Below are 6706 nucleotides of genomic sequence, written 5' to 3'. Positions count from 1 at the left end.
ATGGGAGAGATACATGCAGCCACACAGTGACAGGGAAACAGATCAAAACAGCAATGGAGAAATGCTATTACAGTTGTGTGCAGAACATGAGCTCATCATATCAAATAGGCCTACCTTCTTCCAATACAAAAGGAGCCAAGTTAAAACTTGGTACAAATGCTATCTGTCCCCGTAGAATTATGCGAATTTAGATGGCCAAATTATGCCAAAAAAAGCCAAATTATGCAAAAATTATGCTAGTTACCGTTACACCTTTCGCGACATGTTTTGCATTTTTTCAACACAAATTTTCATGACTTTTATGTTTTAAGTACAGAAAAATTTTTAACAGAACATATCAATATCAGTAATTTGAAGTGTATTTGGAAAGAAAACAATACACATCTGTAAAAAAAAAAAAAAAACAACTAAAAAATATAATCTCTGTAACATTCAGCTGTAGATCTAGATCGAGATCTGGGAAAGAAAAATGTAAAAAAAATTTTTTTAAAAGGACATCTGGACCTCTAATGCTGGCACAATACTAAAACCAGGAACACCTGTCAAACATGAAGCATCAGCAGACATGAGAACAACTTTTGATGGATTTAAATATTGAACATGCTCAAGGAACAAAATCCCAAACCATAACCAAGATCTTCTACCAAGGGAAATAACCAACTTTTCACTTAAATAAGACTTATTACGGTGATTATTTCCCTTTACTCACATGGCGAGGCGTTAATTAATAAAATGAATTGTTTTGTTTTTAAAAAAGGAAAAAAAACGTGAAAAAACGCGGGAAATCCAAAATTATGCAAAAGTGCAGAATTATGCGAAAAAAATGCGGCCGCGCCGCGGCCACACAATCGCATAATCCTACGGGGACAGTGCTATGATCTAAAAATAGCATCCCAAATTGATTTTATCCTAGCCAAAAGATCAAAACTGAGAAAAATCAGAGACTCAAGAGTGATTCCCATCTACATCACAGACAGTGACCACAGACCAGTCATCATGACTACTGACATACCAAACAGGAAAAGGCCAGAAGCAAAGAAACGATGAGAAGTCGTAAATATCAGAAATATAAATGACAATAACAAGGATAAGATACATGAACGTTTGAAAGATTTCACAAATTTCCTCCAAAATTGGGAGACATGGAAGAGGAATGGAGCCACTTCAAAGCATGTGTGTACAGAGCATTAAAAGAAGAGTCCGGCACCAGGAAATACTTGGGTCTCTAAGGCACAATGTGAGGTCAGTGATTATAAAACATTACCAAAATTGATTAACTTTTTTAACTAAAGTTTAAAAATCTCTTGGCGATGTATTTCCCTGTCTCGTACATTTCAAAAATGAAGAGAGGGAGCCAAAAGCTCAAGGTGAAAATGCGTGACATCATGACTCTGCGCGATGTCACGGTGGAAGGGTTCAGCTAGGTTTTCGCAGATTTGGTTGATAAAAGGGTATGACTACACTAGCTAAGGTAAGACTTCTACGATAACCATTTAAACGTTTTCTGGAAGAACAAAGAATGGTTTACCAACAAGGGTAGTTTGAAAAAAATATGACGTGAAAATTTATCAAAAATCAATTGTTAAAAATTGTCTATTTTTCAACTTGAAACATTTCGAGACTCATTAGTCGCACATCGACCTGGAAAGAAGCGTTTTGAAGGCCATCCACAGGTCTTTAAAGACATGTATCGGACTTGAATGTTGGTCCCCTAAATTAAACAAAAATATGGGCAGTTTGAACCTACTGTCGCGATGAGACGTCATGTCCGGAAACAAAACCCTATGGGACTTTCCGAAGCCAAATGACGCTATAGTGAGCGCGTTCACTGAAGAGCCTACTTACAGGAACCAAAGTTGAAAAATACACAAATAAACATTACAGATGTATTCTACAAAACCATACTGGAAATTTGGTAATAGAAAATATGTCAATATTTATTTGAGTTTGTTGCCCCAAAGACCTGTGAACTGAGCACTAGAGTCTAGTCACCATTTCATTTCGCCCTCCCGTAAAAATTTGTCCACAAGCCGAAAATAATACGTAGCCACAGACTTAAAAAGCGCTCGTTGAATCCGTGTCATTTTCATTGATTTTAAAGAAGAAGAAAAACGGGAAATCCATCTCCTCTCGTTGAATCCGAGTTCTCGTTGAACCCGAGCTCTTTGTCTTTGAAACCGAGTTCCACACTGTATACTATATTATAGCCTACAGTCAGTAAGAGCAGGAGAATGCTGGCATTTCTGATTAAAGAGAAAGAAAAGAACAACAGTCAAAACCATAAAAAATAACAATCATCTCGGTAGGTGTGTCGAGGGCCTACCGCATCCACATCTGAAATCATTATATACAGTCAAACCTGTGTAAGACGGCCACCCATTGTCAAGGAGAAAAGTGTCTGTATAACTGTCCCCGTAGGATTATGCGATTGTGCGGCCGCAGCGTTTTTTTCGCGTAATTCTGCAACATTTGCATAATTTTGGATTATCCACGTTTTTTCACGTTTTTTTCCTTTTTTTTCACAAAACAATGAATTTACGCCTCGCCATGGGACTAAAGGGGCGTAATCACCGTAATAACTCTCATTTAAGTGAAAAGTTGGTTGTTTCCCTTGTTAGAAGATCTTTGTTAAATATATATAAATGGGTTGTGATTTTGTTCCTTGAGCTTGTTCAATTTTTCAATCCATCAAAAGTTGTTCTCATGTCTGCTGATGTTTCATGTTTGACAGGTGTCCCTGGTTTTAGTAATGTGCCAGCATCAGAGGTCCACATGTCCTTTTTTTTTTTTTTTAAACATTTTTCTTTCCTCTATTGATCTAGAAATCTAGATCTACAGCTGAAAGTTACAGAGATGATTATTTTTGGTTGTTTTTTTTTTGTTTTTTTTTTTTTGTTAATGATGTGTATTGTTTTCTTTTCCAAATACACAACAAATTACTGATACTGATAAGTTCTGTTTTCAATTTTTCTGTACATAAAACATGAAAATCATGAAACTTCGCATTGAAAAAGTGCAAAACATGTCGCGAATGGTGTTACGGTAACTTGCATAATTTTTGCATAATTTTGCTTTTTTTGCATAATTTGGCCTTCTAAATTTGCATAATTCTACGGGGACAGGTATAAGACAGGTGGCCGTCTTAGGCAGGACTGATCAAAATGAAGAAAATGACCCATTCCCATCTGAGGTCCCAATCAAAAGTAGTCCCATTGTTGCTGTTTTTGTTGGTGGTGGTGGTGGTTTGTATTTTGTTTGTAATTTTTATTTTGTTGCTGATTTTGCACAAGGGTGACAATAAAACGAAATGTATCAGACGAGGAAGACTGCCCGAGAGCAATGGTAAAACAAACACATGGGTCGCCACCACTCGGAGAACGAGCGACGCTTCTGTCACAAGTTCATGTTGACGTCCTATTGTTACTTTGTTACAAACTGGGTAAACAGTGACCATTCATCTCACTTACGATTTGTGTATGAGTTCTGGGCGGGGTTTATGGGTTTTGAGGGATCACATGCTTACCTCACCAGCAGCTGAAAATTGGTAGCTATTGGTCAACAGTGGGAGGGGCCTACGCAACTGTGATCGGTTGGAGAGACTACCTAACAAAAACGACAGGTGATTGAATTATGACGGCTCGCCTACAACGCCGTGGTCCAATGCACAATTTATGACAAAACGTAATGGAGTCACTAAGGTGGCCGTCTAAGACAGGTATTATTGCTTAGTGTGATAGGGGTTGTGTGGTAAAATATGGTGGCCGCGGCCGCGTTGGACAGGAGCCCGTTTTACACAGTTAAATTATATAGAAAAAGGAAGTGGCGTAGTGAGAATAGAATACGATCGACCTCTCACCGCGGGTGAAACTTGCCACCGTAGGCTATTCTCACCCGGTGTGAAACAAGACCTGTTTTTCCTAATTTCGGAATACTTTCTATCGATGTGGATGAACAAATGGATAAAGGCAAAGAAAAGATTACGTTATAGCACAAAAGTAAGCAAATTTTATCGACTACAAAGATGCTATGACTATTTCACTTTTCAAATCGAGCCGAACTACGGGGGTCGTCATTTTGTTTTGCCCGGAAGTTCTCACAAGATCTACTCCTCCCCTTTTCTTTCTCTCTGTCTCTTTCTGAATACTGTCTATCGGTGTGGACGATCAAATTGACCAAAACAAAGTTAAAAAATGATGGTAAAACACAAAAGTAAATTAATTTGGTTGTCTACAAAGATGCTACGGCTACGAGCCGAACTACGTGGGTCGCCATTTATTTTTACCCGAAAGTTCTCGCGCTACTCCTCCTCTCTCTTTCTCTCTCTCTCTCCACTGCCCACAGACAAAATTGTACGCATTTAGTAGGCTAACAGTAGTATTGGAACGTTTGTTCACGGCACAGAATTCTACAATTTTTCTGTTATCACAGTGCAGAATTCTGTGGTTTAGGGTGAACGCAAAATCGGTTGGCCTAGATCTAGGCTATAACGGTGAACGCGCACCGGATGAGAATAGCCAAAAGACTCGCCTGCACTATTCTCACCCGGGGTGAGAATAAAGGTGGCCACAGAAAAAACCCAAGGGGGGGAAATGGAAAGTGGCCGTTTGTACAAGTGGCCGTCTTATAGAGGTGGCCGTCAGGGCAGGTTTGACAGTATTATAATATGAATCATGTAAAATGTATGATGATCTTACCTGATGTACCGTGTTGTGGAGGGATTCTCCTCAGTATAGTATAGGCATAGATCTGGGCTGTCTGTACGTAGGACGTAGGCCTATGCTCTTCACACAAGCACATCGATCATGCCTAAAGCCCTCCTATTATGGAAGACAATTTCATGACTTATTGACTTCCTACGGCGATCAGCCAAAGGCAACCAAATTAAATTGTTGGGCGAATTGACGTAATATTGGGATTTCCCGCTATCACATCATTCTTCATTCTTACTAAAAACTGTTGTCGTGTCGTCGTAATCTGAGAGGTCCAAGATGCCAATATTGAAGCATTATTAATAATCTTTAAAATGTCAAGCTCAATATGAAAAAATAAATAGAAGAATCCCAGGTCCCAGGTAAAAGATAAAAATGTTGCTTTCGATATTTTTGTTTACAACAGTGTCATGGTACAAACTAAAGGACAAAGATAACTCCAACACATGAGAATGCAATCTCTCAGCTGGAAGAGGGAGCATGCATTATTTTTTATCTTCTTAACCGAATTTTTGCATTGGTCGTTGACGAAGCTGAAAATTTAAGATACGATGCTAACAGTAACAGGCTCTCGTCAAATTTGGGGCAGATATAATAATAAGAAGCCATTGTTTGCGTCTCAAAGCTTGTTCGTTTTTCTTGAGTCTGATAAAAAACAACCCTTCTATCGTCAATAGAAATCGAGCTATTTGCCATAGTAGAAGTAAAAGGAGGTGGAGCCTGTTGCCTGGTGACTGCCAGACCCCGATATTCCCCTGGTTTAGTTTAGTTACGTTTTTGTGTACCGCTTTGCGTAGGGCTACCGTGAAATCGAAGCTAGGCCGACACAGACCACAGAATTCTACAACACAGACTCAGCCTCGATCGGGAAAATCAAGATCTATTTTCGCTCTTGTAGCGGCCCAGAATTTTCCGATGACGATGATATTCTCAATACTGCAACAACTATGGCATGTAGGCATTATAAAACGCAACGATGCCATGCAAACAAATCAATATTCGCAATTATGCTGTAACTTATGAAAATGAAAAGAAAAAGAAAGTGTTTAGGCCTACTAATTTGGGCTACATATAACATATAATATAGCCCAAAAATAAGCAACCCCCTACCCAATTAAAAAAAAATAAAAAAACACCACCAACCTGCTAATTAAAATTAGGGCTACCGTTTCATCGTACGTATTTGCTTTCCCAATTAGGCATCTTTAACTTTAAATTGCCGTTCAATTTAGTTTCATCTCTGTGCCCGGCGACAGGTTCACTGAAGTGTTTTGATTACAGACTACAAATTAAAGTATAATTTATTTATTATATATCAGGTATTCTGAAAAGACGGGAAAGCGCTGGGGGGGGGGGGTGTTTGTTTGTTTGTTTTTTTGGCCCGCAAGAGCAGGACTACTGGAATGACGAAACTAAGTTTATCATCAAATATTTTACTACATAATATAAAAATTAAGGACTATCAAAATGGCTTTTCATAAAGTATGCTTTTTACTTTACTTTTACCTTTTTTCCGCCGCTTTTACTTTTACCCTTTTGGGTGTCGCGAGAAGAATCAAGAGACGTCTCTCTGCCACCACCCGGAGAACTTGGGCCAGGGGGATGCCATGAGTAATTGTTAGTGTTTCCATGACTCCATCCATCCAGGTCTTTTTGGGTCGCCCTTGCTAGCCTTGTTGCCATTGATTTATTTTTTTATATGTGGGCACGTTGTGCTGGATGGAGTGTTGGTAAAGTAATCGCATGTGATGTCCGAACCATGATACTTTGGTGTTGGTTGGATGTGATGCATGACATCATTTGCCTTCCATTTCTCTGACTACTGAGTTTCTAAATAATTAATGTCAACACTCTTTGTGACTTGACGAGGACTTTAATAATCAAGCACAATGAAGACATACGTCAGACGATGCATGACTGGGACAGAAACGGAACAGAAATAAAGCAGATGAATATGATTGACAAATAAGGGAAATAATAGTAATGGACACAAGGAA

The 6706-nt window shown here is 38.8% G+C and overlaps 1 protein-coding gene across 1 annotated transcript in view; it reads right to left on the bottom strand.

Moving 5' to 3' along the window:
* The window catches only part of LOC101853890, a gene marked incomplete at its 5' end in the record, with an annotated part of 22302 nt that extends 17579 nt beyond the window's left edge, over nucleotides 1-4723 (bottom strand). Inside the window, 1 exon segment of the mRNA XM_005110461.3 lies at nucleotides 4695-4723.
* Between the last annotated feature and the right edge of the window lie 1983 nt (nucleotides 4724-6706).

This window comes from Aplysia californica, unplaced genomic scaffold (genome assembly GCF_000002075.1).
Source record: "Aplysia californica isolate F4 #8 unplaced genomic scaffold, AplCal3.0 scaffold00893, whole genome shotgun sequence".
Taxonomy (NCBI): domain Eukaryota; kingdom Metazoa; phylum Mollusca; class Gastropoda; order Aplysiida; family Aplysiidae; genus Aplysia; species Aplysia californica.
Note: the sequence above shows the minus strand (reverse complement) of the source record. Positions and strands in the feature narration are given on the sequence as shown.